Below are 25,882 nucleotides of genomic sequence, written 5' to 3'. Positions count from 1 at the left end.
ATTAAATTCTAGCATACTGTAGTACCATATTTAAATTTGTTAATATACTATTTGTTTACATTTCCCTTATTTGCATTTATAGGGTTAAACTGCGGTGCAGTGGTTAGCGCGGTCGCCTCACAGCAAGAAGGTTCTGGGTTCGAGCCCCGAGGCAGTCCAACCTTGGGGGTCATCCCGGGTCGTCCGCTGTGTGAAGTTTGCATGTTCTCCCCGTGTCTGCATGGGTTTCCTCTGGGTGCTCCGGTTTCCTCATACAGTCCAAAGACATGTAGGTCAGGTGAATCGGCCATACTAAATTGCCCCTAGGTGTGTGTGGCCCTGTGTGATGGCCTGGCGGCCGGTCCAAAGTGTTTCCCCGCCTGTCGCCCAATGACTGCTCAGATAGGCTCCAGCATAGAGTCCTGCACGGGTCCGTTTTTTGAGACTCGCCCCCGCCCCGTGCAATGCCGTACCCACCCCGCAACCTGCTCATATAAACTATTACTTCCGCAACCCGACCCGTTGATACAAGACCCGCGACCCGAAACATGTAGGCCTAATAATAACCATGTAATCAATTAGTCACTAAACCTACATGTATTTAGGATCTGTTTTCAGTGTTTTTCAATAACGTTGACAATTCATGTATAATTCTGGTGCTTTAATTAAACACGTATCACGTCTGAGATAAACACTAACATACTATTAGAGGAGAGCTGTTGCGAGGTGCGCCATGCCATGTCGCAGTGCTATGACGCAGTACGCGCTCGTGTAAGCTAAATATGCGCAGACAAATTTTACTGCAAGTTTGGCAACCCTCTCTTTGTCTTCCCTTTTGGGTGCTTTTAGGTCAACGTTTCTTGTGAAGTAGTGGTTAATTGTTGTTGCACCGGTGGGAACATTGGCACAGCAGCTTTCAATGTGCTTCTTCAGTGACGACGTACCGAGTTTGCGGCTATCGTAAGCCAACACTTTCCGGCACTTTTTACAAGCAGCGAACCCATTGGCTTGGTTATTTTCACCATCTATGAGTGGGCCAAAAGCCCCCCAGACTTTGGACTTCGCTCTTGGGGAAGAACTGTCGGCAATCTGATATTCTCCACCAGCTATTTTTGCCTTCAACTCATCAGTCATTTCAATTTCGAGCGTGCTGCAGTAGCTTAAGCGCTTCCGGGCTAACGACCGCCGACAGCCGGATATGATTGATGAGGTGAGAGGTTAAAAAAAACCACATAGTAAATAAATACAATTTTTAAACGTTATTATCCCACATCCGCGACCCGCCCGCACGTTCCTTTGTTTTACCCGTACCCGCAAATAAAAACATGACAAAATATCACCCGCTAACGACATTTTTGCGGGTCACCCGCCGGGTACCCGCCCCAATGCAGGACTCTACTCCAGCATCCCGTGACCCTGAGAGCAGGATAAGCGGGTCGGATAATGGAATGGGTTAAACAGTATTTTTCTGTGTAAAACAATAATAATAATAACAATGCATTTTATTTGTGGGCGCCTTTAAAAACGCTCAAGGACACCTTACAGAACAATTTCCAAAATGTATGTTTTATAATACTGTCACATTTACATCAGTTAAGAATAAGTGTGGAAGCCGTCTTCTTGAAGAGTCCCTGAACCGGTCGTGCACCGTTAAGAGTTTTTCTACTGGTTTGGACAGATGTCACTCATGGAGAGAGCGCGAGTCACTTACCGTTTCCAGGGGAAGAAGTGGAGCGGAGCGGAGCGGCAGAGAAGAGAACGGAGAGCAAGATGGCGACCGGAGTAGTCGTGTTTTGTCGCACCTGAGCGACATTTACCTAGAAGTTTGTTTTGTGTATAGCTTTGGTCATGGAAATTGTTCTAACATAATATACATACCGTCGTTAAGTGACGTTATTTGTTTTCTCGCAGTAATTACCTCAGAACCAAGTTTAGTCTGCTGCTAACTTCTGCTTGTTTACTGACTCGCTTGCTAGCTAACCGTTATTAAAGAAATGCCCGGCAGCTGCTCTGCTATGAAGCGGAGTTCATCCAGACCGAAAAAATCTGCCAAACAGCTACTGGCTTTTGCCTCTGAACTTTCTGAAGACGAGATGAACACAATCGATAGTGACCACTCATACCCACGGCCTAAAGGCTCACAACTGGCCCCTCCACCTGCTCCTGACACACCATTAAAAAGTCCAGAAATGAAGAAAACCAAAACTGAACCTACGCTGCTCGAACTACAGAACAACATAGTGAGCATCGTAACTGCAAGTATTAACGAGAGGTCAGACAATCTCGAATAAATGGTGAAAAATAATGCTGTTGGCATCGACTCTGAAAAGATTGCTTGACTTGGCATTCAAAGAAGTTAACGATCTTAAAAGAGACATGAAAGCAGTGAAAGTAACTTGCACGGAGAACAACAAGAAAGTAAAAGAACTGGGAGAAAAGCTGAACGAGGCTGAGAGATACCGTCGTAGACGGAACCTACGCGTTACTGGAATTCCCGAACAGGCAGATCACAATATGCGGCGCTGTCATTCCCGAGTTCAGAGCAAAAGTATTGTAACGTGCACGGATAAGAAGACACGCTGGCTCGCGGGTTTGACCCTTTAGTCGAGCGGTTAGCGATGTCTCCTGCCGTGCGGGCGATACGGGTTCGCTTCCCGGCCGCGGCAGTTCCTGTGGTTGCGTTGTTCCCCGAATTCGCTACAGTATCAAACGACGTCGACATCACTCATCGTTTGTGCTCGAAGGAGCAGAACAAAGAACCCAGAATGACAGTCGTCCAGTTCACCAACAGGCGAAGGACTGTGAGTACTTGAAAACCCACAAACTGAGATTCAAAAGCTGATGTGGACGCTCGCAGCAACCTATGGCCAGTGGTGGAAGCTGTCCGGAAGGAGAGCAAGGTGTCTGTGAAGGTGATCATCAACGGGGGAATATTCCTACCAAATCCGGGAACATAGACTTGAGTGAAGCCCACGTAAGGACATTTGAGGTGATAATTTTATTTTTATTATTTCCATCAGTTTCTTGTTTCGAAGTCATGTTGTTATTATCCCTTTTCAGGAGTAATAGTAATAGTTGATCTCCCTATTTCAGAAGTAACTTCTAGTTATATTTTAGTATGTTAGTGACCAAAGTCTATTCAGCTAAATACACAATGGGATGGTAAACCCCGAGTTGCATAAAACTTAACTACCTACAACTTGCACTAAACTGTACGGTTAAGTTTTTATTTTATGTATTTATCTGTATGTTCAATTAATGTCAGGGGTATTCGTGATGCACTGAAACGCAAAGCTATTTTACTGTACTGCAAACGGTTCAATGCAGACTAATATTTTTTACAAGAAACACATGCATGTCCATCCGATCTGAGTTTATGGAAAAATCAGTGGGGTAATGATATCTGGCTATCTTTTGGTAGCAACCATTCTGCAGGGGTTGCAATATTGAGAGGTTCACAGACTTGTTTCAAAGGGAACGTTATTAACAGAAAGACCCACTACTCGAGACAAGGCTAGAAATATAACCAAAGCACTTGATGAGGGCAACTTGGCGAGTTTGCCTTGCATGGCGCACACACACTATAGTTGGCGGTGAATGAGGGTCTGCTGTCCCAACGAAGATCATTGATGCCGTGGCAACTGGAAGGAAGATTGTCGGACATTTTAAACACTCCGCTCGCCTATTCACGACTTCACGACATCCAGGGACAGTTGGATCAAACTAAGAAACGACTGCTGCAAGATGTTCCTACCAGATGGAATAGTACATACTAGTATATACTGCAATCGCTGATGGAGCAGAGACAAGCTCTGGGGCATACGCTGCAGAGCATGAGCCACACTCAACACGCATCAGTGGGGGCTAATTGATAACGTGCTGAGCCTCCTCGCACCTTTTGAGGAACTAACAAACGAAATCAGCTCCTCGATAACAACAGCCGCAGACGTCCTTCCAGCCATCACTGCGCTGAAATGGCTTTTGGAGAGAAGGGCATACACAGACCGTGGAGTGGGAGCTGCAAAAACCACATTGTTGGAGGCGGTTCAGAGAAGCGGTTCAGAGAAGGTTCAGCAACATTGAAAAGGAGCCGCTGTACACTTTGGTCACTGTTCTTGATCCCAGGCAAGTTATTAGCCTACTGCTGCTGTAGTAATATAACTATTATTATTATTATTATTATTGTTATTATTATTAATCTATTACTATACATATAAAACGAATTTTAATGAACATGGCTATATAGCTATAGGCTAATAGTTGAGCTATGTGTTTGCCAGGCTATATCTGAAACACAATCATGTGAACTATCCTTCTTGTCTTTGTCCGTTCATGCAAAAGGTACAAGAATCGCTACTTGTCAGCAGAAGTTAAGGATCAAGTGGAATGGCTGCTTCTGACTGTGCTGGAGGGGGAGACCGGACACGGCCCTAAGGAACCTGTTGCAGAAGCATCCACTGTACCTGGACCTGTCAAAGAAGCACATGCAGCCAAAACGCTATGTGGTCTCCTGCTTTCAGTACCTGATGAAATACTGAAGGAGAATTCTGAGGTGGAGCAACTGCTGGCCAGCCCTTTGTCTGTGCAGGTACAGAGTTACCTGTTTGAGTTGCCCATCAGTAGAAGTGAAAATGCATTTACCTTCTGGAGGATCAAGAGAGATCATTTCCCTGAACTTGCTCCGCTTGCCTGAGCCTACCTCTCTGCCCCGTGTACAAGCACTGACCGTGAGCACTTGTGGACATGTGATAGATGAGAGAAGAAACCGACTATCTGGTGACAAGGCAGAGATGCTTCTGTTTGTGAGGAAAAACTTGCCATTAATGTTCAAGTGATTGCAGTAGGCCTATACATATGTTGACAACAATCTAAAAGGTGCCTTGTTATATACTCTTGTTTCTATTACCTGTTGCACTTGTTTTCATTTGGAAAAGTACAAATTCTGCACTTCATTTTTAGTTGGAGGTTTGTAAAAAGCTAACCTGTAACCAGGTTCACTTTTTTATTTTGAGATGTGTAAAACAGAAAAAGGTTGAGGTCCTGTAATTTGGTGCATTTTTAAAGGTAATGGAATTGCAAGTTCCTTAAATACATAGATACTTTTCAGCCAGAGTCAAAACAAAAAGTCTCTTTTTTTTACCACAAGATAACATGATGACTCCTTAAATCCCCATTTACATTGGGCTGGGCTCCATGGATAACCTTATGTAAATAAATAACATTAGCTGTGTTGTTATATAGATCTTTTGCACCTGTTTTCTTTTTAGAATGTAAAACATGTTAGGTAAAGTGAAATATACTGCAATTCATTTTCTGTTGGCTTTTATTTGTTCAGTAACCTGAAGCACTTATGTTTTACGATTTGTTTGAGTGAAAGTAAGAAAAGTCCTGTTACCGGAGCAGTTTTGGAGAAATGTAAGTAATTTAATAGTCTTTTATTATGAACATAACATATTTTCTATTAAAGAAAGATTACAAAAATATTTGTGTATGCTGTCAATTACAGTTCTTAGAGAGAAAAAAAATTGGTATCGGCAAAATCAGAATTGGCAGTTAAGACTTAAAAAAATCAGAAATCGGAATTGGCCAAGAAAATTATAATCGGTGCGTCTCTAATCAAAACAGAAGTTATGGTGGGCACACCAACCTGAGAAGTTGACTTTTGAACAGACTTCCAATTACTCCTTAAAGAAAACCTGTTCATAACTAATTTAAGATGAAAGAGGCCCCACTGTGTTGGCCGGGAATCAAACCTCACCACTATACCACCAATGCAACACAACAGTGCTTCTTTGGACTATTGCAAACGCCATGTTGAGCTCTCCTCAGTAGGGGTTCCGATCTACTCAGAAGTTAATATCAGAGCTTCCAATCGACACTCATGCTTTCATTTGGATCCATGGTGTAATGATAAACACTCTGGACTTTGAATCTAGTGAGCTGAGTTGAAGTTTTGGTGGGACCTTTGCAGCTTTAAGTCACAGTCACATTGACATTAGAACAGTGATTCCATGGCCCCAAGTCATAAACAGGACAGCTGTATATCATGAGGATAGATTTTGTTACTGCCTGCTGTCTGATCTTTGCTGAGGTCTTCAGTTTTGACCACAAATATTGGTTTGAATTGAAATAACACCTTATAATAATTACAAGTGTTCGTCAGTCCCAAAAGAGTCCATTGAATGTTGACCTCGATGTGGGATGCCTTTTGTTCCTGTGTGCTCAATAAAGCTCCTTGTGCAAGTTTTTAGTAGCACAAGAGACTAATCGGGCAGTGGACTGGAAAAAGGTAATTAATTCATAAATGTGATATAACAAAGGTAAAGGGCAAATATTAACCATATTTGCTGTTGATATTGCTTGTAATTGGGATGAAGTAAACATCTGTTGAGCATTTTAATATAAAATTGTTTGATTATGTTGAATAACGCAGCGGTTCCACCAGACCCACGAACACTGGCTGTGTAACAGAAAGATGAACCACACAAGGATTAAGTAAGGAGATAAAATCACTTTTATCAAAGTCAAGAAAATGTGATGAGTCTCATTGTTTGGCAGTGAGCAAAATACTTTTTGTACTGTGATGTAAGCCATCAACAATACTTGTCAGCTTGGTAAGAGTTAGGTGGTGAGAATGTGGCAAAAACCCAGATTGCTAAGACAAGGATATATCACGAGGATATATTTTGTAACTGCTAGCACTCTGAGGTCTTCGGTTTCACTAAACATGGATTGTTTTGAATTGAAAGTGAACTTTGCCACAACATGACTGATGTAAAATGGAAGAGATCCCTCTGCGTTGGCCAGGGAATCGAACCCGGATCAACTGCTTGGAAGGCAGCTATGCTCACCACTATACCACCAATGCAACACAAGGGAGGGTCTTTGGAAATTTGCACACGCCATGAACACTAACATTGCTGCGTGTTGAACTCTCCTCAGTAGGGGTTCCGATCTACTCAGAAGTCCATGTCAGAGCTTCCAATCGACACACGCTATTATTTGGATCCATGGTGTAACGATCAACAGTCTGGACTTTGAATCGAGTGACCTGAGTTGAAGTTTTGGTGGACCTTTGCAGCTTTAAGTCACAGTCACGTTGATATTAGAACACTGATTCCATGGCCCCAAGTCATAACAGGACAGCTGTGTATCACGAGAATCGATTTTGTAACTGCCCGCTGTCTTATTTTGCTGAGGTCTTCAGTTTTGTCCACATAAAGGATGGTTTGAAATTGAAATAACACCTTATAATAATTACAAGTGTTCGTCAGTCCCAAAAGATTCCATTGAAAGTTGAGCTCTACGTGGGATGCCTTCTGCTGCTGTATGCTCAATAAAGCCCCTTGTGCAAGTTTTTGCAGTGCAAGAGAGATTAATGGGGCAGTGGACTAGAAGAAGTTCATGAAATAAGAACATAAAATCACTTTTATCAAAGTCAAGAAAATGTGATGAGTCTCATTGTTTGGCAGTGAGCAAAATACTTTTTGTACTGTGATGTAAGCCATCAACAATACTTGATGTCAGCTTGGTAAGAGTTAGGTGGTGAGAATGTGGCAAAAACCCTGTTTGCTAAGACAAGGTGGCCGAGTGGTTAAGGCAACGCACTGCTTATGCGTTGTTTTCTGCACGCATGGGTTCGAATCCCATCCTTGTCGCTACAGGCTTTCTCTATGACCTAAGGAAGAACTTTCTATGCGCAATCATTGTAGCAGGCTTTATGGTGGATATTGCAACCCACGTTCTTACCCGATGAGTCAAATTTCATTCAGTCCCTGAATGGAATATTTTCATGACCTCAGTTTTGAGATGTTTTCTTGTCTACTCAAAAGTTTCTGCCAGAACTTTCACTCGACAGTGGTTTGTCTACATGGTTCCATGGTGTAATGGTCAGCATTCTGGACTTTGAATCCGTTGATCCGAGTTCAAGTGTCGGTGGGATCTTTGCAGCTTTCAATTACAGTATTAGTCTCTGTTATGGGGAGCTTTAAGCAAGTTCCAAATACTGCGCTCGTTAAATAGTGTGGAGTCCTTGTGACGTTTTCGTTAACCCTAGGTATGTATCTGCACGGTAAATAGAAAATGGGCTCAGCTGTTATGAGATGTCGCGAAGGTCACTTTCCGCACGAGGAAATTACTTTTCACTTCTATTGTAGTTTCAGTCTTCTTGGAGCTTTCAGTAAAAGTTTCAAAGTTACTGCCAGAAATTTCACTCGACAGTGAAGCATCGATATGGTGTAATGGTCAGCACTCTGGACTTTGAATCCAGTAATCCGAGTTCAAGTCTCGGAGGAACCTTTGCAGCTTTAATTTACAGCAGTAGCCTGCAATTCTGGGGAACACAAAACAACTAAGAGGTAGTGAGCTTGTCAAAATGCTGTGTAGTCCGTTGGATGTTCTTGTTTAACCTAGGTACGTATCTGGACATGTTGAATAGAAATGTGTCTCATTCATCGTATGCGATCGCTTTCCACTAGAGGACATTGCTGGTCGATTCAATCCAGTGATCATATTTTCAGTCTTGTTGTGTTTTTCACATCATACTCACATTAACGGGTATAGCTCGGTTGTGTAGATTGACAAACAAACTCCCAGGGATAAGATTGGAGTAAAAACACAATATGTTGTTTGTCACATGGATACTGGAAACTTTCTTCACCATACCCACGTTAGAAAATATGTCCAAGACATATTCCCACAAGGCTTGGTTTGGGGAAAACTTTCAACTTCGGACAGTTGCTGCAGTGACATTAGAACAGTGGTTCCATGGATCTAACTCTTTAACAGTACTGCCGCTTGTCACGAGGATAGATTTTGTAACTGCTAGCACTCTGAGGTCTTCGGTTTCACTAAACATGGATTGTTTTGAATTGAAAGTGAACTTTGCCACAACATGACTGATATAAAATGGAAGAGATGCCTCTGCATTGGCCGGGAATCGAAACCGGATCAACTGCTTGGAAGGCAGCTATGTTCACCACTATACCACCAATGCAACACAAGGGAGGCTCTTTGGAAATTTGCACACGCCATGAACACTAACGTTGCTGCGTGTTGAACTCTCCTCAGTAGGGGTTCCGATCTACTCAGAAGTCCATGTCAGAGCTTCCAATCGACACACGCTTTTATTTGGATCCATGGTGTAACGATCAACAGTCTGGACTTTGAATCGAGTGACCTGAGTTGAAGTTTTGGTGGACCTTTGCAGCTTTAAGTCACAGTCACATTGATATTAGAACACTGATTCCATGGCCCCAAGTCATAACAGGACAGCTGTGTATCACGAGAATCGATTTTGTAACTGCCCGCTGTCTTATTTTGCTGAGGTCTTCAGTTTTGTCCACATAAAGGATGGTTTGAAATTGAAATAACACCTTATAATAATTACAAGTGTTCGTCAGTCCCAAAAGAGTCCATTGAAAGTTGAGCTCTACGTGGGATGCCTTTTGCTGCTGTATGCTCAATAAAGCCCCTTGTGCAAGTTTTTGCAGTGCAAGAGAGATTAATGGGGCAGTGGACTAGAAGAAGTTCATGAAGTAAGAAGATAAAATCACTTTTATCAAAGTCAAGAAAATGTGATGTGTCTCATTGTTTGGCGGTGAGCAAAATACTTTTTGTACTGTGATGTAGGCCATCAACAATACTTGATGTCAGCTTGGTAAGAGTTAGGTGGTGAGAATGTGGAAAAAACCCTGATTGCTAAGACAAGGTGGCGGAGTGGTTAAGGCGATGCACTGCTAATGCATTGTGTTCTGCACGCGTGGGTTCGAATCCCATCCTTGTCGCTACAGGCTTTCTCTATGGCCTAAGGAAGAACTTTCTATGTGCAATCATTGTAGCAGGCTTTATGGTGGATATTGCAACCCACGTTCTTACCCGATGAGTCAAATTTCATTCAGTCCCTGAATGGAATATTTTCATGACCTCAGTTTTGAGATGTTTTCTTGTCTACTCAAAAGTTTCTGCCAGAACTTTCACTCGACAGTGGTGTGTCTACATGGTGTAATGGTCAGCATTCTGGACTTTGAATCCGTTGATCCGAGTTCAAGTCTCGGTGGGATCTTTGCAGCTTTCAATTACAGTATTAGTCTCTGTTATGGAGAGCTTTAAGCAAGTTCCAAATACTGCGCTCGTTAAATAGTGTGGAGTCCTTGTGACTTTTTCTTTAACCCTAGGTATGTATCTGCACGTGAAATAGAAAATGTGCTCAGCTGTTATGACATGTCGCGAAGGTCACTTTCCGCACGAGGAAATTACTTTTAACTTCTATCGTAGTTTCAGTCTTCTTGGAGCTTTCAGTAAAAGTTTCAAAGTTACTGCCAGAAATTTCACTCGACAGTGAAGCGTCGATACGGTTCCATGGTGTAATGGTCAGCACTCTGGACTTTGAATCCAGTAATCCGAGTTCAAGTCTCGGTGGAACCTTTGCAGCTTTAATTTACAGCAATAGCCTGCAATTCTGGGGAACACAAAACAACTAAGCGGTACTGAGCTTGTCAAAATGCTGTGTAGTCCGTTGGATGTTCTTGTTTAACCTAGGTACGTATCTGGACATGTTGAATAGAAATGTATCTCATTCATCGTATGCGATCGCTTTCCACTAGAGGACATTGCTGGTCGATTCAATCCAGTGATCATATTTTCAGTCTTGTTGTGTTTTTCACATCATACTCACATTAACGGGTATAGCTCGGTTGTGTAGATTGACAAACAAACTCCCAGGGATAAGATTGGACTAAAAACACAATATATTGTTTGTCACATGGATACTGGAAACTTTCTTCACCATACCCACGTTAGAAAATATGTCCAAGACATATTCCCACAAGGCTTGGTTTGGGGAAAACTTTCAACTTCGGACAGTTGCTGCAGTGACATTAGAACAGTGGTTCCATGGATCTAACTCTTTAACAGTACTGCCGCTTGTCACGAGGATAGATTTTGTAACTGCTAGCACTCTGAGGTCTTCGGTTTCACTAAACATGGATTGTTTTGAATTGAAAGTGAACTTTGCCACAACATGACTGATGTAAAATGGAAGAGATCCCTCTGCATTGGCCGAGAATCGAATCCGGGTCAACTGCTTGGAAGGCAGCTATGCTCACCACTATACCACCAATGCAACACAAGGGAAGCTCCTTGGAAATTTGCACACGCCATGAACACTAACGTTGCTGCGTGTTGAACTCTCCTCAGTAGGGGTTCCGATCTACTCAGAAGTCCATGTCAGAGCTTCCAATCGACACACGCTATTATTTGGATTCATGGTGTAACGATCAACAGTCTGGAATTTTGAATCGAGTGACCTGAGTTGAACTTTTGGTGGACCTTTGCAGCTTTAAGTCACAGTCACATTGATATTAGAACACTGATTCCATGGCCCCAAGTCATAACAGGACAGCTGTGTATCACGAGAATCGATTTTGTAACTGCCCGCTGTCTTATTTTGCTGAGGTCTTCAGTTTTGTCCACATAAAGGATGGTTTGAAATTGAAATAACACCTTATATTAATTACAAGTGTTCGTCAGTCCCAAAAGAGTCCATTGAAAGTTGAGCTCTACGTGGGATGCCTTTTGCTGCTGTATGCTCAATAAAGCCCCTTGTGCAAATTTTTGCAGTGCAAGAGAGATTAATGGGGCAGTGGACTAGAAGAAGTTCATGAAGTAAGAAGATAAAATCACTTTTATCAAAGTCAAGAAAATGTGATGAGTCTCATTGTTTGGCAGTGAGCAAAATACTTTTTGTACTGTGATGTAGGCCATCAACAATACTTGATGTCAGCTTGGTAAGAGTTAGGTGGTGAGAATGTGGCAAAAACCCTGATAGCTAAGACAAGGTGGCCGAGTGGTTAAGGTGATGCACTGCTAATGCATTGTGTTCTGCAATCGTGGGTTCGAATCCCATCCTTGTCGCTACAGGCTTTCTCTATGACCTAAGGAAGAACTTTCTATGCGCAATCATTGTAGCAGGCTTTATGGTGGATATTGCAACCCACGTTCTTACCCGATGAGTCAAATTTCATTCAGTCCCTGAATGGAATATTTTCATGACCTCAGTTTTGAGATGTTTTCTTGTCTACTCAAAAGTTTCTGCCAGAACTTTCACTCGACAGTGGTTTGTCTACATGGTTCCATGGTGTAATGGTCAGCATTCTGGACTTTGAATCCGTTGATCCGAGTTCAAGTCTCGGTGGGATCTTTGCAGCTTTCAAATACAGTATTAGTCTCTGTTATGGAGAGCTTTAAGCAAGTTCCAAATACTGCGCTCGTTAAATAGTGTGGAGTCCTTGTGACGTTTTCGTTAACCCTAGGTATGTATCTGCACGTTAAATAGAAAATGGGCTCAGCTGTTATGAGATGTCGCGAAGGTCACTTTCCGCACGAGGAAATTACTTTTCACTTCTATCGTAGTTTCAGTCTTCTTGGAGCTTTCAGTAAAAGTTTCAAAGTTACTGCCAGAAATGTCACTCGACAGTTAAGCGTCGATACGTTTCCTTGGTGTAATGGTCAGCACTCTGGACTTTGAATCCAGTAATCCGAGGTCAAGTCTCGGTGGAACCTTTGCAGCTTTAATTTACAGCAATAGCCTGCAATTCTGGGGAACATAAAACAACTAAGAGGTACTGAGCTTGTCAAAATGCTGTGTAGTCCGTTGGATGTTCTTGTTTAACCTAGGTACGTATCCGGACATGTTGAATAGAAATGTATCTCATTCATCGTATGCGATCGCTTTCCACTAGAGGACATTGCTGGTCGATTCAATCCAGTGATCATATTTTCAGTCTTGTTGTGTTTTTCACATCATACTCACATTAACGGGTATAGCTCGGTTGTGTAGATTGACAAACAAACTCCCAGGGATAAGATTGGAGTAAAAACACAATATGTTGTTTGTCACATGGATACTGGAAACTTTCTTCACCATACCCACGTTAGAAAATATGTCCAAGACATATTCCCACAAGGCTTGGTTTGGGGAAAACTTTCAACTTCGGACAGTTGCTGCAGTGACATTAGAACAGTGGTTCCATGGATCTAACTCTTTAACAGTACTGCCGCTTGTCACGAGGATAGATTTTGTAACTGCTAGCACTCTGAGGTCTTCGGTTTCACTAAACATGGATTGTTTTGAATTGAAAGTGAACTTTGCCACAACATGACTGATGTAAAATGGAAGAGATCCCTCTGCATTGGCCGGGAATCGAACCCGGGTCAACTGCTTGGAAGGCAGTTATGCTCACCACTATACCACCAATGCAACACAAGAGAGGCTCTTTGGAAATTTGGACACGCCATGAACACTAACGTTGCTGCGTGTTGAACTCTCCTCAGTAGGGGTTCCGATCTACTCATAGGTCCATGTCAGAGCTTCCAATCGACACACGCTATTATTTGGATCCATGGTGTAACGATCAACAGTCTGGACTTTGAATCGAGTGACCTGAGTTGAAGTTTTGGTGGACCTTTGCAGCTTTAAGTCACAGTCACATTGATATTAGAACACTGATTCCATGGCCCCAAGTCATAACAGGACAGCTGTGTATCACGAGAATCGATTTTGGAACTGCCCGCTGTCTTATTTTGCTGAGGTCTTCAGTTTTGTCCACATAAAGGATGGTTTGAAATTGAAATAACACCTTATAATAATTACAAGTGTTCGTCAGTCCCAAAAGAGTCCATTGAAAGTTGAGCTCTACGTGGGATGCCTTTTGCTGCTGTATGCTCAATAAAGCCCCTTGTGAAAGTTTTTGCAGTGCAAGAGAGATTAATGGGGCAGTGGACTAGAAGAAGTTCATGAAGTAAGAAGATAAAATCACTTTTATCAAAGTCAAGAAAATGTGATGAGTCTCATTGTTTGGCAGTGAGCAAAATACTTTTTGTACTGTGATGTAGGCCATCAACAATACTTGATGTCAGCTTGGTAAGAGTTAGGTGGTGAGAATGTGGCAAAAACTTGTTTGCTAAGACAAGGTGGCCGAGTGGTTAAGGCGATGCACTGCTAATGCATTGTGTTCTGCACGCGTGGGTTCGAATCCCATCCTTGTCGCTACAGGCTTTCTCTATGACCTAAGGAAGAACTTTCTATGCGCAATCATTGTAGCAGGATTTATGATGGATATTGCAACCCACGTTCTTACCCGATGAGTCAAATTTCATTCAGTCCCTGAATGGAATATTTTCATGACCTCAGTTTTGAGACGTTTTCTTGTCTACTCGAAAGTTTCTGCCAGAACTTTCACTCGACAGTGGTGTGTCTACATGGTGTAATGGTCAGCATTCTGGACTTTGAATCCGTTGATCCGAGTTCAAGTCTCGGTGGGATCTTTGCAGCTTTCAATTACAGTATTAGTCTCTGTTATGGAGAGCTTTAAGCAAGTTCCAAATACTGCGCTCGTTAAATAGTGTGGAGTCCTTGAGACTTTTTCTTTAACCCTAGGTATGTATCTGCACGTGAAATAGAAAATGTGCTCAGCTGTTATGACATGTCGCGAAGGTCACTTTCCGCACGAGGAAATTACTTTTAACTTCTATCGTAGTTTCAGTCTTCTTGGAGCTTCCAGTAAAAGTTTCAAAGTTACTGCCAGAAATTTCACTCGACAGTGAAGCGTTGATACGGTTCCATGGTGTAATGGTCAGCACTCTGGACTTTGAATCCAGTAATCCGAGTTCAAGTCTCGGTGTAACCTTTGCAGCTTTAATTTACAGCATTAGCCTGCAATTCTGGGGAATACAAAACAACTAAGAGGTACTGAGCTTGTCAAAATGCTGTTTAGTCCGTTGGATGTTCTTGTTTAACCTAGGTACGTATCTGGACATGTTGAATAGAAATGTATCTCATTCATCGTATGCGATCGCTTTCCACTAGAGGACATTGCTGGTCGATTCAATCCAGTGATCACATTTTCAGTCTTGTTGTGTTTTTCACATCATACTCACATTAACGGGTATAGCTCGGTTGTGTAGATTGACAAACAAACTCCCAGGGATAAGATTGGAGTAAAAACACAATATGTTGTTTGTCACATGGATACTGGAAACTTTCTTCACCATACCCACGTTAGAAAATATGTCCAAGACATATTCCCACAAGGCTTGGTTTGGGGAAAACTTTCAACTTCGGACAGTTGCTGCAGTGACATTAGAACAGTGGTTCCATGGCTCTAACTCTTTAACAGTACTGCCGCTTGTCACGAGGATAGATTTTGTAACTGCTAGCACTCTGAGGTCTTCGGTTTCACTAAACATGGATTGTTTTGAATTGAAAGTGAACTTTGCCACAACATGACTGATGTAAAATGGAAGAGATCCCTCTGCATTGGCCGGGAATCGAACCCGGGTCAACTGCTTGGAGGGCAGCTATGCTCACCACTATACCACCAATGCAACACAAGGGAGGCTCTTTGGAAATTTGCACACGCCATGAACACTAACGTTGCTGCGTGTTGAACTCTCCTCAGTAGGGGTTTCGATCTACTCATAAGTCCATGTCAGAGCTTCCAATCGACACACGCTTTTATTTGGATCCATGGTGTAACGATCAACAGTCTGGACTTTGAATCGAGTGACCTGAGTTGAAGTTTTGGTGGACCTTTGCAGCTTTAAGTCACAGTCACATTGATATTAGAACACTGATTCCATGGCCCCAAGTCATAACAGGACAGTTTTGTATCACGAGAATCAATTTTGTAACTGCCCGCTGTCTTATTTTGCTGAGGTCTTCAGTTTTGTCCACATAAAGGATGGTTTGAAATTGAAATAACACCTTATAATAATTACAAGTGTTCGTCAGTCCCAAAAGAGTCCATTGAAAGTTGAGCTCTACGTGGGATGCCTTTTGCTGCTGTATGCTCAATAAAGCCCCTTGTGAAAGTTTTTGCAGTGCAAGAGAGATTAATGGGGCAGTGGACTAGAAGAAGTTCATGAAGTAAGAAGATAAAATCACTTTTATCAAAGTCAAGAAAATGTGATGAGTCTCATTGTTTGGCAGTGAGCAAAATACTTTTTGTACTGTGATGTAAGCCATCAACAATACTTGATGTCAGCTTGGTAAGAGTTAGGTGGTGAGAATGTGGCAAAAATCGTTACTGCTAAGACAAGGTGGCCGAGTAGTTAAGGCGATGCACTGCTAATGCGTTGTGTTCTGCGCGCGTGGGTTCGAATCCCATCCTTGTCGCTACAGGCTTTCTCTATGACCTAAGGAAGAACTTTCTATGCGCAATCATTGTAGCAGGATTTATGATGGGTATTGCAACCCACGTTCTTACCCGATGAGTCAAATTTCATTCAGTCCCTGAATGGAATATTTTCATGACCTCAGTTTTGAGATGTTTTCTTGTCTACTCAAAAGTTTCTGCCAGAACTTTCACTCGACAGTGGTGTGACTACATGGTTCCATGGTGTAATGGTCAGCATTCTGGACTTTGAATCCGTTGATCAGAGTTCAAGTCTCGGTGGGATCTTTGCAGCTTTCAATTACAGTATTAGTCTCTGTTATGGAGAGCTTTAAGCAAGTTCCAAATACTGCGCTCGTTAAATAGTGTGGAGTCCTTGTGACTTTTTCTTTAACCCTAGGTATGTATCTGCACTTGAAATAGAAAATGTGCTCAGCTGTTATGACATGTCGCGAAGGTAACTTTCCGCACGAGGAAATTACTTTTCACTTCTATCGTAGTTTCAGTCTTCTTGGAGCTTTTAGTAAAAGTTTCAAAGTTACTGCCAGAAATTTCACTCGACAGTGAAGCGTTGATACGGTTCCATGGTGTAATGGTCAGCACTCTGGACTTTGAATCCAGTAATCCGAGGTCAAGTCTCGGTGGAACCTTTGCAGCTTTAATTTACAGCAATAGCCTGCAATTCTGGGGAACATAAAACAACTAAGAGGTACTGAGCTTGTCAAAATGCTGTGTAGTCCGTTGGATGTTCTTGTTTAACCTAGGTACGTATCTGGACATGTTGAATAGAAATGTATCTCATTAATCGTATGCGATCGCTTTCCACTAGAGGACATTGCTGGTCGATTCAATCCAGTGATCATATTTTCAGTCTTGTTGTGTTTTTCACATCATACTCACATTAACGGGTATAGCTCGGTTGTGTAGATTGACAAACAAACTCCCAGGGATAAGATTGGAGTAAAAACACAATATGTTGTTTGTCACATGGATACTGGAAACTTTCTTCACCATACCCACGTTAGAAAATATGTCCAAGACATATTCCCACAAGGCTTGGTTTGGGGAAAACTTTCAACTTCGGACAGTTGCTGCAGTGACATTAGAACAGTGGTTCCATGGCTCTAACTCTTTAACAGTACTGCCGCTTGTCACGAGGATAGATTTTGTAACTGCTAGCACTCTGAGGTCTTCGGTTTCACTAAACATGGATTGTTTTGAATTGAAAGTGAACTTTGCCACAACATGACTGATGTAAAATGGAAGAGATCCCTCTGCATTGGCCGGGAATCGAACCCGGGTCAACTGCTTGGAGGGCAGCTATGCTCACCACTATACCACCAATGCAACACAAGGGAGGCTCTTTGGAAATTCGCACACGCCATGAACACTAACGTTGCTGCGTGTTGAACTCTCCTCAGTAGGGGTTCCGATCTACTCATAGGTCCATGTCAGAGCTTCCAATCGACACACGCTATTATTTGGATCCATGGTGTAACGATCAACAGTCTGGACTTTGAATCGAGTGACCTGAGTTGAAGTTTTGGTGGACCTTTGCAGCTTTAAGTCACAGTCACATTGATATTAGAACACTGATTCCATGGCCCCAAGTCATAACAGGACAGCTGTGTATCACGAGAATCGATTTTGTAACTGCCCGCTGTCTTATTTTGCTGAGGTCTTCAGTTTTGTCCACATAAAGGATGGTTTGAAATTGAAATAACACCTTATAATAATTACAAGTGTTCGTCAGTCCCAAAAGAGTCCATTGAAAGTTGAGCTCTACGTGGGATGCCTTTTGCTGCTGTATGCTCAATAAAGCCCCTTGTGCAAGATTTTGCAGTGCAAGAGAGATTAATGGGGCAGTGGACTAGAAGAAGTTCATGAAGTAAGAAGATAAAATCACTTTTATCAAAGTCAAGAAAATGTGATGAGTCTCATTGTTTGGCAGTGAGCAAAATACTTTTTGTACTGTGATGTAAGCCATCAACAATACTTGATGTCAGCTTGGTAAGAATTAGGATGTGAGAATGTGGCAAAAACCCTGATTGCTAAGACAAGGTGGCGGAGTGGTTAAGGCGATGCTTTGCTAATGCGTTGTGTTCTGCGCGCGTGGGTTCGAATCCCATCCTTGTCGCTGCAGTCTTTCTCTATGACCTAAGGAAGAACTTTCTATGCGCAATCATTGTAGCAGGATTTATGATGGGTATTGCAACCCACGTTCTTACCCGATGAGTCAAATTTCATTCAGTCCCTGAATGGAATATTTTCATGACCTCAGTTTTGAGATGTTTTGTTGTCTACTCAAAAGTTTCTGCCAGAACTTTCACTCGACAGTGGTGTGACTACATGGTTCCATGGTGTAATGGTCAGCATTCTGGACTTTGAATCCGTTGATCCGAGTTCAAGTCTCGGTGGGATCTTTGCAGCTTTCAATTACAGTATTAGTCTCTGTTATGGAGAGCTTTAAGCAAGTTCCAAATACTGCGCTCGTTAAATAGTGTGGAGTCCTTGTGACTTTTTCTTTAACCCTAGGTATGTATCGGCACGTGAAATGGAAAATGGGCTCAGCTGTTATGAGATGTCGCGAAGGTCACTTTCCGCACGAGGAAATTACTTTTCACTTCTATCGTAGTTTCAGTCTTCTTGGAGCTTTCAGTAAAAGTTTCAAAGTTACTGCCAGAAATTTCACTCGACAGTGAAGCGTTGATACGGTTCCATGGTGTAATGGTCAGCACTCTGGACTTTGAATCCACTAATCCGAGTTCAAGTCTCGGTGGAACCTTTGCAGCTTTAATTTACAGCAATAGCCTGCAATTCTGGGGAACACAAAACAACTAAGAGGTACTGAGCTTGTCAAAATGCTGTGTAGTCCGTTGAATGTTCTTGTTTAACCTAGGTACGTATCTGGACATGTTGAATAGAAATGTATCTCATTCATCGTATGCGATCGCTTTCCACTAGAGGACATTGCAGGTTGATTCAATCCAGTGATCACATTTTCAGTCTTGTTGTGTTTTTCACATCATACTCACATTAACGGGTATAGCTCGGTTGTGTAGATTGACAAAAAAACTCCCAGGGATAAGATTGGAGTAAAAACACAATATGTTGTTTGTCACATGGATACTGGAAACTTTCTTCACCATACCCACGTTAGAAAATATGTCCAAGACATATTCCCACAAGGCTTGGTTTGGGGAAAACTTTCAACTTCGGACAGTTGCTGCAGTGACATTAGAACAGTGGTTCCATGGATCTAACTCTTTAACAGTACTGCCGCTTGTCACGAGGATAGATTTTGTAACTGCTAGCACTCTGAGGTCTTCGGTTTCACTAAACATGGATTGTTTTGAATTGAAAGTGAACTTTGCCACAACATGACTGATGTAAAATGGAAGAGATCCCTCTGCATTGGCCGGGAATCGAACCCGGGTCAACTGCTTGGAGGGCAGCTATGCTCACCACTATACCACCAATGCAACACAAGGGAGGCTCTTTGGAAATTTGCACATGCCATGAACACTAACGTTGCTGCGTGTTGAACTCTCCTCAGTAGGGGTTCCGATCTACTCATAAGTCCATGTCAGAGCTTCCAATCGACACACGCTTTTATTTGGATCCATGGTGTAACGATCAACAGTCTGGACTTTGAATCGAGTGACCTGAGTTGAAGTTTTGGTGGACCTTTGCAGCTTTAAGTCACAGTCACATTGATATTAGAACACTGATTCCATGGCCCCAAGTCATAACAGGACAGCTGTGTATCACGAGAATCGATTTTGTAACTGCCCGCTGTCTTATTTTGCTGAGGTCTTCAGTTTTGTCCACATAAAGGATGGTTTGAAATTGAAATAACACCTTATAATAATTACAAGTGTTCGTCAGTCCCAAAAGAGTCCATTGAAAGTTGAGCTCTACGTGGGATGCCTTTTGCTGCTGTATGCTCAATAAAGCCCCTTGTGAAAGTTTTTGCAGTGCAAGAGAGATTAATGGGGCAGTGGACTAGAAGAAGTTCATGAAGTAAGAAGATAAAATCACTTTTATCAAAGTCAAGAAAATGTGATGAGTCTCATTGTTTGGCAGTGAGCAAAATACTTTTTGTACCCTGATGTAAGCCATCAACAATACTTGATGTCAGCTTTGTAAGAGTTAGGTGGGGAGAATGTGGCAAAAATCGTTACTGCTAAGACAAGGTGGCCGAGTGGTTAAGGCGATGCACTGCTAATGCGTTGTGTTCTGCGCGCGTGGGTTCGAATCCCATCCTTGTCGCTACAGGCTTTCTCTATGACCTAAGGAAGAACTTTCTATGCGCAATCATTGTAGCAGGATTTATGATGGGTATTGCAACCCACGTTCTTACCCGATGAGTCAAATTTCATTCAGTCCCTGAATGGAATATTTTCATGACCTCAGTTTTGAGATATTTTGTTGTCTACTCAAAAGTTTCTGCCAGAACTTTCACTCGACAGTGGCGTGTCTACATGGTTCCATGGTGTAATGGTCAGCATTCTGGACTTTGAATCCGTTGATCAAAGTTCAAGTCTCGGTGGGATCTTTGCAGCTTTCAATTACAGTATTAGTCTTTGTTATGGAGAGCTTTAAGCAAGTTCCAAATACTGCGCTCGTTAAATAGTGTGGAGTCCTTGTGAATTTTTCTTTAACCCTAGGTATGTATCTGCACGTGAAATAGAAAATGTGCTCAGCTGTTATGACATGTCGCGAAGGTCACTTTCCGCACGAGGAAATTACTTTTCACTTCTATCGTAGTTTCAGTCTTCTTGGAGCTTTCAGTAAAAGTTTCAAAGTTACTGCCAGAAATTTCACTCGACAGTGAAGCGTTGATACGGTTCCATGGTGTAATGGTCAGCACTCTGGACTTTGAATCCAGTAATCCGAGTTCAAGTCTCGGTGGAACCTTTGCAGCTTTAATTTACAGCAATAGCCTGCAATTCTGGGGAACACAAAACAACTAAGAGGTACTGAGCTTGTCAAAATGCTGTGTAGTCCGTTGGATGTTCTTGTTTAACCTAGGTACGTATCTGGACATGTTGAATAGAAATGTATCTCATTCATCGTATGCGATCGCTTTCCACTAGAGGACATTGCTGGTCGATTCAATCCAGTGATCACATTTTCAGTCTTGTTGTGTTTTTCACATCATACTCACATTAACGGGTATAGCTCGGTTGTGTAGATTGACAAACAAACTCCCAGGGATAAGATTGGAGTAAAAACACAATATGTTGTTTGTCACATGGATACTGGAAACTTTCTTCACCATACCCACGTTAGAAAATATGTCCAAGACATATTCCCACAAGGCTTGGTTTGGGGAAAACTTTCAACTTCGGACAGTTGCTGCAGTGACATTAGAACAGTGGTTCCATGGCTCTAACTCTTTAACAGTACTGCCGCTTGTCACGAGGATAGATTTTGTAACTGCTAGCACTCTGAGGTCTTCGGTTTCACTAAACATGGATTGTTTTGAATTGAAAGTGAACTTTGCCACAACATGACTGATGTAAAATGGAAGAGATCCCTCTGCATTGGCCGGGAATCGAACCCGGGTCAACTGCTTGGAGGGCAGCTATGCTCACCACTATACCACCAATGCAACACAAGGGAGGCTCTTTGGATTTTTGCACACGCCATGAACACTAACGTTGCTGCGTGTTGAACTCTCCTCAGTAGGGGTTCCGATCTACTCATAGGTCCATATCAGAGCTTCCAATCGACACACGCTATTATTTGGATCCATGGTGTAACGATCAACAGTCTGGACTTTGAATCGAGTGACCTGAGTTGAAGTTTTGGTGGACCTTTGCAGCTTTAAGTCACAGTCACATTGATATTAGAACACTGATTCCATGGCCCCAAGTCATAACAGGACAGCTGTGTATCACGAGAATCGATTTTGTAACTGCCCGCTGTCTTATTTTGCTGAGGTCTTCAGTTTTGTCCACATAAAGGATGGTTTGAAATTGAAATAACACCTTATAATAATTACAAGTGTTCGTCAGTCCCAAAAGAGTCCATTGAAAGTTGAGCTCTACGTGGGATGCCTTTTGCTGCTGTATGCTCAATAAAGCCCCTTGTGCAAGATTTTGCAGTGCAAGAGAGATTAATGGGGCAGTGGACTAGAAGAAGTTCATGAAGTAAGAAGATAAAATCACTTTTATCAAAGTCAAGAAAATGTGATGAGTCTCATTGTTTGGCAGTGAGCAAAATACTTTTTGTACTGTGATGTAAGCCATCAACAATACTTGATTTCAGCTTGGTAAGAGTTAGGATGTGAGAATGTGGCAAAAACCCTGATTGCTAAGACAAGGTGGCCGAGTGGTTAAGGCGATGCACTGCTAATGCGTTGTGTTCTGCACGCGTGGGTTCGAATCCCATCCTTGTCGCTACAGTCTTTCTCTATGACCTAAGGAAGAACTTTCTATGCGCAATCATTGTAGCAGGATTTATGATGGATATTGCAACCCACGTTCTTACCCGATGAGTCAAATTTCATTCAGTCCCTGAATGGAATACTTTCATGACCTCAGTTTTGAGATGTTTTCTTGTCTACTCAAAAGTTTCTGCCAGAACTTTCACTCGACAGTGGGGTGTCTACATGGTTCCATGGTGTAATGGTCAGCATTCTGGACTTTGAATCCGTTGATCAAAGTTCAAGTCTCGGTGGGATCTTTGCAGTTTTCAATTACAGTATTAGTTTCTGTTATGGAGAGCTTTAAGCAAGTTCCAAATACTGCGCTCGTTAAATAGTGTGGAGTCCTTGTGACGTTTTCGTTAACCCTAGGTATGTATCTGCACGTGAAATAGAAAATGTGCTCAGCTGTTATGAGATGTCGCGAATGTAACTTTCCGCACGAGGAAATTACTTTTCACTTCTATCGTAGTTTCAGTCTTCTTGGAGCTTTTAGTAAAAGTTTCAAAGTTACTGCCAGAAATTTCACTCGACAGTGAAGCGTTGATACGGTTCCATGGTGTAATGGTCAGCACTCTGGACTTTGAATCCAGTAATCCGAGTTCAAATCTCGTTGGAACCTTTTCAGCTTTAATTTACAGCAATAGCCTGCAATTCTGGGGAACACAAAACAACTAGGAGGTGTTGAGCTTGTCAAAATGCTGTGTAGTCCATCGGATGTTCTTGTTTAACCTAGGTACGTATCTGGACATGTTGAATAGAAATGTATGTCATTCATCATATGCGATCGCTTTCCACTAGAGGACATTGCAGGTTGATTCAATCCAGTGATCATATTTTCAGTCTTGTTGTGTTTTTCACATCATACTCACATTAACGGGTATAGCTCGGTTGTGTAGATTGACAAACAAACTCCCAGGGATAAGATTGGAGTAAAAACACAATATGTTGTTTGTCACATGGATACTGGAAACTTTCTTCACCATACCCACGTTAGAAAATATGTCCAAGACATATTCCCACAAGGCTTGGTTTGGGGAAAACTTTCAACTTCGGACAGTTGCTGCAGTGACATTAGAACAGTGGTTCCATGGATCTAACTCTTTAACAGTACTGCCGCTTGTCACGAGGATAGATTTTGTAACTGCTAGCACTCTGAGGTCTTCGGTTTCACTAAACATGGATTGTTTTGAATTGAAAGTGAACTTTGCCACAACATGACTGATGCAAAATGGAAGAGATCCCTCTGCATTGGCCGAGAATCGAACCCGGGTCAACTGCTTGGAAGGCAGCTATGCTCACCACTATACCACCAATGCAACACAAGGGAGGCTCTTTGGAAATTTGCACACGCCATGAACACTAACGTTGCTGCGTGTTGAACTCTCCTCAGTAGGGGTTCCGATCTACTCATAAGTCCATGTCAGAGCTTCCAATCGACACACGCTATTATTTGGATCCATGGTGTAACGATCAACAGTCTGGACTTTGAATCGAGTGACCTGAGTTGAAGTTTTGGTGGACCTTTGCAGCTTTAAGTCACAGTCACATTGATATTAGAACACTGATTCCATGGCCCCAAGTCATAACAGGACAGCTGTGTATCACGAGAATCGATTTTGTAACTGCCCGCTGTCTTATTTTGCTGAGGTCTTCAGTTTTGTCCACATAAAGGATGGTTTGAAATTGAAATAACACCTTATATTAATTACAAGTGTTCGTCAGTCCCAAAAGAGTCCATTGAAAGTTGAGCTCTACGTGGGATGCCTTTTGCTGCTGTATGCTCAATAAAGCCCCTAGTGCAAATTTTTGCAGTGCAAGAGAGATTAATGGGGCAGTGGACTAGAAGAAGTTCATGAAGTAAGAAGATAAAATCACTTTAATCAAAGTCAAGAAAATGTGATGAGTCTCATTGTTTGGCAGTGAGCAAAATACTTTTTGTACTGTGATGTAGGCCATCAACAATACTTGATGTCAGCTTGGTAAGAGTTAGGTGGTGAGAATGTGGCAAAAACCCTGATTGCTAAGACAAGGTGGCCGAGTGGTTAAGGTGATGCACTGCTAATGCTTTGTGTTCTGCGCGCGTGGGTTCGAATCCCGTCCTTGTCGCTACAGTCTTTGTCTATGACCTAAGGAAGAACTTTCTATGCGCAATCATTGTAGCAGGCTTTATGGTGGATATTGCAACCCACGTTCTTACCCGATGAGTCAAATTTCATTCAGTCCCTGAATGGAATATTTTCATGACCTCAGTTTTGAGATGTTTTCTTGTCTACTCAAAAGTTTCTGCCAGAACTTTCACTCGACAGTGGGGTGTCTACATGGTTCCATGGTGTAATGGTCAGCATTCTGGACTTTGAATCCGTTGATCAAAGTTCAAGTCTCGGTGGGATCTTTGCAGTTTTCAATTACAGTATTAGTTTCTGTTATGGAGAGCTTTAAGCAAGTTCCAAATACTGCGCTCGTTAAATAGTGTGGAGTCCTTGTGACGTTTTCGTTAACCCTAGGTATGTATCTGCACGTGAAATAGAAAATGTGCTCAGCTGTTATGAGATGTCGCGAATGTAACTTTCCGCACGAGGAAATTACTTTTCACTTCTATCGTAGTTTCAGTCTTCTTGGAGCTTTTAGTAAAAGTTTCAAAGTTACTGCCAGAAATTTCACTCGACAGTGAAGCGTTGATACGGTTCCATGGTGTAATGGTCAGCACTCTGGACTTTGAATCCAGTAATCCGAGTTCAAATCTCGTTGGAACCTTTTCAGCTTTAATTTACAGCAATAGCCTGCAATTCTGGGGAACACAAAACAACTAGGAGGTGTTGAGCTTGTCAAAATGCTGTGTAGTCCATCGGATGTTCTTGTTTAACCTAGGTACGTATCTGGACATGTTGAATAGAAATGTATGTCATTCATCGTATGCGATCGCTTTCCACTAGAGGACATTGCAGGTTGATTCAATCCAGTGATCATATTTTCAGTCTTGTTGTGTTTTTCACATCATACTCACATTAACGGGTATAGCTCGGTTGTGTAGATTGACAAACAAACTCCCAGGGATAAGATTGGAGTAAAAACACAATATGTTGTTTGTCACATGGATACTGGAAACTTTCTTCACCATACCCACGTTAGAAAATATGTCCAAGACATATTCCCACAAGGCTTGGTTTGGGGAAAACTTTCAACTTCGGACAGTTGCTGCAGTGACATTAGAACAGTGGTTCCATGGATCTAACTCTTTAACAGTACTGCCGCTTGTCACGAGGATAGATTTTGTAACTGCTAGCACTCTGAGGTC

At 42.2% G+C, this 25,882-nt stretch overlaps 25 non-coding genes across 25 annotated transcripts; 17 read left to right on the top strand and 8 right to left on the bottom strand.

Annotated features, from left to right (window-relative positions):
- Positions 1 to 7,555: 7,555 nt before the first annotated feature.
- Positions 7,556 to 7,637, top strand: trnas-gcu (transfer RNA serine (anticodon GCU)). Its single transcript has one exon. It is a non-coding gene; the product is annotated as a tRNA-Ser (tRNA).
- Positions 7,638 to 8,902: 1,265 nt separating this feature from the next.
- trnag-ucc (transfer RNA glycine (anticodon UCC)) lies at positions 8,903 to 8,974 on the bottom strand. The gene has a single exon. It is a non-coding gene; the product is annotated as a tRNA-Gly (tRNA).
- A 708-nt stretch (positions 8,975 to 9,682) lies between these two features.
- Positions 9,683 to 9,764, top strand: trnas-gcu (transfer RNA serine (anticodon GCU)). Its single transcript has one exon. It is a non-coding gene; the product is annotated as a tRNA-Ser (tRNA).
- A 568-nt stretch (positions 9,765 to 10,332) lies between these two features.
- trnaq-uug (transfer RNA glutamine (anticodon UUG)) lies at positions 10,333 to 10,404 on the top strand. Its single transcript has one exon. It is a non-coding gene; the product is annotated as a tRNA-Gln (tRNA).
- A 625-nt stretch (positions 10,405 to 11,029) lies between these two features.
- On the bottom strand, positions 11,030 to 11,101 carry trnag-ucc (transfer RNA glycine (anticodon UCC)). The gene has a single exon. It is a non-coding gene; the product is annotated as a tRNA-Gly (tRNA).
- Positions 11,102 to 11,810: 709 nt separating this feature from the next.
- trnas-gcu (transfer RNA serine (anticodon GCU)) lies at positions 11,811 to 11,892 on the top strand. Its single transcript has one exon. It is a non-coding gene; the product is annotated as a tRNA-Ser (tRNA).
- A 214-nt stretch (positions 11,893 to 12,106) lies between these two features.
- trnaq-uug (transfer RNA glutamine (anticodon UUG)) lies at positions 12,107 to 12,178 on the top strand. Its single transcript has one exon. It is a non-coding gene; the product is annotated as a tRNA-Gln (tRNA).
- Positions 12,179 to 13,165: 987 nt separating this feature from the next.
- On the bottom strand, positions 13,166 to 13,237 carry trnag-ucc (transfer RNA glycine (anticodon UCC)). Its single transcript has one exon. It is a non-coding gene; the product is annotated as a tRNA-Gly (tRNA).
- A 707-nt stretch (positions 13,238 to 13,944) lies between these two features.
- On the top strand, positions 13,945 to 14,026 carry trnas-gcu (transfer RNA serine (anticodon GCU)). The gene has a single exon. It is a non-coding gene; the product is annotated as a tRNA-Ser (tRNA).
- A 568-nt stretch (positions 14,027 to 14,594) lies between these two features.
- On the top strand, positions 14,595 to 14,666 carry trnaq-uug (transfer RNA glutamine (anticodon UUG)). The gene has a single exon. It is a non-coding gene; the product is annotated as a tRNA-Gln (tRNA).
- A 625-nt stretch (positions 14,667 to 15,291) lies between these two features.
- trnag-ucc (transfer RNA glycine (anticodon UCC)) lies at positions 15,292 to 15,363 on the bottom strand. The gene has a single exon. It is a non-coding gene; the product is annotated as a tRNA-Gly (tRNA).
- Positions 15,364 to 16,071: 708 nt separating this feature from the next.
- Positions 16,072 to 16,153, top strand: trnas-gcu (transfer RNA serine (anticodon GCU)). Its single transcript has one exon. It is a non-coding gene; the product is annotated as a tRNA-Ser (tRNA).
- Positions 16,154 to 16,729: 576 nt separating this feature from the next.
- trnaq-uug (transfer RNA glutamine (anticodon UUG)) lies at positions 16,730 to 16,801 on the top strand. Its single transcript has one exon. It is a non-coding gene; the product is annotated as a tRNA-Gln (tRNA).
- A 625-nt stretch (positions 16,802 to 17,426) lies between these two features.
- Positions 17,427 to 17,498, bottom strand: trnag-ucc (transfer RNA glycine (anticodon UCC)). The gene has a single exon. It is a non-coding gene; the product is annotated as a tRNA-Gly (tRNA).
- Positions 17,499 to 18,502: 1,004 nt separating this feature from the next.
- Positions 18,503 to 18,574, top strand: trnaq-uug (transfer RNA glutamine (anticodon UUG)). Its single transcript has one exon. It is a non-coding gene; the product is annotated as a tRNA-Gln (tRNA).
- A 290-nt stretch (positions 18,575 to 18,864) lies between these two features.
- trnaq-uug (transfer RNA glutamine (anticodon UUG)) lies at positions 18,865 to 18,936 on the top strand. Its single transcript has one exon. It is a non-coding gene; the product is annotated as a tRNA-Gln (tRNA).
- A 625-nt stretch (positions 18,937 to 19,561) lies between these two features.
- Positions 19,562 to 19,633, bottom strand: trnag-ucc (transfer RNA glycine (anticodon UCC)). The gene has a single exon. It is a non-coding gene; the product is annotated as a tRNA-Gly (tRNA).
- Positions 19,634 to 20,341: 708 nt separating this feature from the next.
- trnas-gcu (transfer RNA serine (anticodon GCU)) lies at positions 20,342 to 20,423 on the top strand. Its single transcript has one exon. It is a non-coding gene; the product is annotated as a tRNA-Ser (tRNA).
- A 576-nt stretch (positions 20,424 to 20,999) lies between these two features.
- On the top strand, positions 21,000 to 21,071 carry trnaq-uug (transfer RNA glutamine (anticodon UUG)). Its single transcript has one exon. It is a non-coding gene; the product is annotated as a tRNA-Gln (tRNA).
- Positions 21,072 to 21,696: 625 nt separating this feature from the next.
- trnag-ucc (transfer RNA glycine (anticodon UCC)) lies at positions 21,697 to 21,768 on the bottom strand. Its single transcript has one exon. It is a non-coding gene; the product is annotated as a tRNA-Gly (tRNA).
- Positions 21,769 to 22,476: 708 nt separating this feature from the next.
- Positions 22,477 to 22,558, top strand: trnas-gcu (transfer RNA serine (anticodon GCU)). Its single transcript has one exon. It is a non-coding gene; the product is annotated as a tRNA-Ser (tRNA).
- A 576-nt stretch (positions 22,559 to 23,134) lies between these two features.
- On the top strand, positions 23,135 to 23,206 carry trnaq-uug (transfer RNA glutamine (anticodon UUG)). Its single transcript has one exon. It is a non-coding gene; the product is annotated as a tRNA-Gln (tRNA).
- Positions 23,207 to 23,831: 625 nt separating this feature from the next.
- Positions 23,832 to 23,903, bottom strand: trnag-ucc (transfer RNA glycine (anticodon UCC)). The gene has a single exon. It is a non-coding gene; the product is annotated as a tRNA-Gly (tRNA).
- Positions 23,904 to 24,611: 708 nt separating this feature from the next.
- trnas-gcu (transfer RNA serine (anticodon GCU)) lies at positions 24,612 to 24,693 on the top strand. Its single transcript has one exon. It is a non-coding gene; the product is annotated as a tRNA-Ser (tRNA).
- A 576-nt stretch (positions 24,694 to 25,269) lies between these two features.
- Positions 25,270 to 25,341, top strand: trnaq-uug (transfer RNA glutamine (anticodon UUG)). Its single transcript has one exon. It is a non-coding gene; the product is annotated as a tRNA-Gln (tRNA).
- The last annotated feature ends 541 nt before the right edge of the window (positions 25,342 to 25,882 follow it).

Source organism: Lampris incognitus, chromosome 2 (genome assembly GCF_029633865.1).
Source record: "Lampris incognitus isolate fLamInc1 chromosome 2, fLamInc1.hap2, whole genome shotgun sequence".
Lineage (NCBI taxonomy): Eukaryota > Metazoa > Chordata > Actinopteri > Lampriformes > Lampridae > Lampris > Lampris incognitus.
Note: the sequence above shows the minus strand (reverse complement) of the source record. Positions and strands in the feature narration are given on the sequence as shown.